The 3005-nt window shown below is 62.1% G+C and overlaps 1 protein-coding gene and 2 non-coding genes across 15 annotated transcripts in view; all 3 read right to left on the reverse strand.

Moving 5' to 3' along the window:
* Positions 1-3005, reverse strand: part of TEX14 (testis expressed 14, intercellular bridge forming factor) — a 68645-nt gene that overhangs the window by 30633 nt on the left and 35007 nt on the right. The window lies entirely within an intron of this gene.
* On the reverse strand, positions 1452-1662 carry LOC146597921 (small nucleolar RNA U3). The gene has a single exon (XR_014895382.1). It is a non-coding gene; the product is annotated as a small nucleolar RNA U3 (small nucleolar RNA).
* On the reverse strand, positions 2532-2742 carry LOC146597922 (small nucleolar RNA U3). Its single transcript, XR_014895381.1, has one exon. It is a non-coding gene; the product is annotated as a small nucleolar RNA U3 (small nucleolar RNA).

Consider the following 3005-nt stretch of genomic DNA (forward strand, 5'->3'; position numbering starts at 1 on the left):
CTCGGGACACGCCCCCTCGTTTGCATCAACTCCCGCCGCCGACCAATCGCGCGCGCCGCCGCTCAGGCGGGGAGGCGCCGGCCCCTCCCCGCCCGCTCTCCCGCGACACCGGCGCTGCCCGCGGTCGCCCCGCGGCCACCAGCGCCAGCGCGGGTCGGCGAAGCCGGGAATGCCACCGCGCCCACGGCTGCTACAGACCGCAGAGCCCTGGCTGCCCGACTGCAGTGCCTCCTACTTCTTCCCCTCCAGGAGCAGGCTCGGACACTACGACAGCACAGCATGCTAGCCGAGGGCTCGGGTGGTTACAACTCTCCGCACCGCTGATGAACAAAACCTCTCCCTGAACAGGAAAAGGATCTTAATAATAACGTTAAAAAAGCCCGAGGAGAGTCTGGAACCCCTGCATTAGAAAACCACAAACTGGAAACAGCTAATACAGAAGTCTGAACTTTCTTCAAAGTCGCGCAGAATCTACGAAGGGAATCTCCTCTTCCCAGGAGAGGCAACCTGCTCAGTGTGCAGTGTGTGCTGCCTCGTCCTCACAGGACCAGGCACCACTGCACTTGCTTGCCTGGCGCTCCACAGAGTCCTCACATCACCACCAAGTCCCAACACTTCCAGTCACACACTTTTGTGCCAACTAAAACAAGCATAGAGCACCATCTTAACACCATCCTTTACACCTCTGGATAGAGTCCGAGTACTATAGACTTCCAACGTGGTGACACAAATACAGTATTAAGCAGTTTCTCCCAGTCCCTGTCTCCAGGAGATGCCCTGTGGCCTCAGTTTCCAGCCCGACTTAGCCAGTTTTCCACACCATTGCCTAGCATGAAGAGTACAACACTAAGGAGTTTCTCCCTAACCCCAATCACACTCTGCAGGAAAGCTTACCATGCCTCCAGAGCTAGCCTGAACCAGACTTTCACACCACGGCAGGAAAGCGGAACACTGAACTATTCTTCCCCAGCCTCCATCCCCCTCTTAGCGACCAGCCGAGGTTCAGCAGCAGCAAAACGACTTCACAGAACACACCCAGTAGTATTTCCTTAGACAACTGATAGCTTAGGAAGAATACTACCACCTAACACACACCTAGGTACTAACAACCTTCCAGAGCATTTCTTTTCACTGAACAATCTCTGCTCCCCTGGATATTAAAACCCGGGCCAGACTGGCTGCTCCCCTCACCTGCCTGTGAAAGGCCTGTATCGGTCACGGCTATGCAGAGCCCACTGAGGGGCTCCAGAGCAAGCAAGCACCAGCCTTCCAAAGCAGAACGCAGTCGGCCTCGGGGGAGGGGGGCACTATCAGTGCCACTCGTGATTATTTAACTCTTTCTACACAAAGAGACTCACTCGGAGGCTGTTCAACAACTGCCCTTTCCAAACAAGACCCCCTCTCCCACTCCCACATCGCTCTATTTTTGCACCAGCGTAAAAAAGAGGCAAACCACTCAGCCCGTGTTCTCTCCCTCCCGCCGCCCGGAGGCGGCGAGAACGGTCATCAATGGCCCGCGGCAGCCGCGCAGCAGCGCCACCAGCTCGCTTCGCGCTCAGAAGAGAACACTACCGCTCCTCCTCGTGGCTTGCGAGACCAGTCACTTTCGATCACACTCCTCTAGTTACCGACTACAGAAATGATCCCTGAAAGTATAGTCTTGCCTCTCCTCCCCGCCGCCGCCGCCCCGACCCGCGCGCGCCCGCCCCCAGCTCACGGTCACTCCCGGACCCGCCGACGACGACCACCGCCCACGCCCCCCGCCGCCGCCACCACCCTCCGCCCGCCGTCGCCACCGCCCCCGGCCCGTCCCGCGGCGCCCGAACCGGGGCGCGGGGCGGCCCTCGGGACACGCCCCCTCGTTTGCATCAACTCCCGCCGCCGACCAATCGCGCGCGCCGCCGCTCAGGCGGGGAGGCGCCGGCCCCTCCCCGCCCGCTCTCCCGCGACACCGGCGCTTGTCGCCGGCGACCGGCGGCTCCGTCCACGCGCCGGGGCTCAGGACAGCGCTCCGGGACGCTCCTCGGAGCGCAAACAGCCACCCCGCAAACCGCCCTTTTCACACTGTCCCCTGAACCTCCAGATCCCGCCCGAGTGCGGTGCACCGTGGCACGAAGGGTGTAACATCAACGGCAAAGGCGTGCTGCAAAGAGCAGGGGGCCGGACCAGGTGACCCCCGAAGTTCCTCTCACCTACAGAATTCCACGACACTCTCACAAGAGCGAGCAGTTTCTTCCTGAACCCTGACAAATGCCAACGAGCAATCTCCCTGGCCTCCAAATCCCGCCTGCCGTGGATTTCTAGGGAGAGTGGCCTTCAGGGACAGCACGGCACGAAGGGACAGCACGGCACGGCACCGAGCTGCAGAGACAGCCCGATAGCATTACAAACACTCGCTAGCACTCCTAACACCGCGCAGCTTCGTCCAAGCTCTGCTCTACCGAGTTATCTGTAACTACAGGACGCTTGTAACTTAACACCCATTTTGAATCGCATCGCTCTATTTTTACACCAGCGTAAAAAAGAGGCAAACCACTCAGCCCGTGTTCTCTCCCTCCCGCCGCCCGGAGGCGGCGAGAACGGTCATCAATGGCCCGCGGCAGCCGCGCAGCAGCGCCRCCAGCYCGCTTCGCGCTCAGAAGAGAACACTACCGCTCCTCCTCGTGGCTTGCGAGACCAGTCACTTTCGATCACACTCCTCTAGTTACCGACTACAGAAATGATCCCTGAAAGTATAGTCTTGCCTCTCCTCCCCGCCGCCGCCGCCCCGACCCGCGCGCGCCCGCCCCCAGCTCACGGTCACTCCCGGACCCGCCGACGACGACCACCGCCCACGCCCCCCGCCGCCGCCACCACCCTCCGCCCGCCGCCGCCGCCGCCCCCGGCCCGTCCCGCGGCGCCCGAACCGGGGCGCGGGGCGGCCCTCGGGACACGCCCCCTCGTTTGCATCAACTCCCGCCGCCGACCAATCGCGCGCGCCGCCGCTCAGGCGGGGAGGCGCCGGC

Source organism: Rhea americana, unplaced genomic scaffold, assembly GCF_003343005.1.
Source record: "Rhea americana isolate MKP2758 unplaced genomic scaffold, rheAme1 scaffold_175, whole genome shotgun sequence".
NCBI classification, from domain to species: domain Eukaryota; kingdom Metazoa; phylum Chordata; class Aves; order Rheiformes; family Rheidae; genus Rhea; species Rhea americana.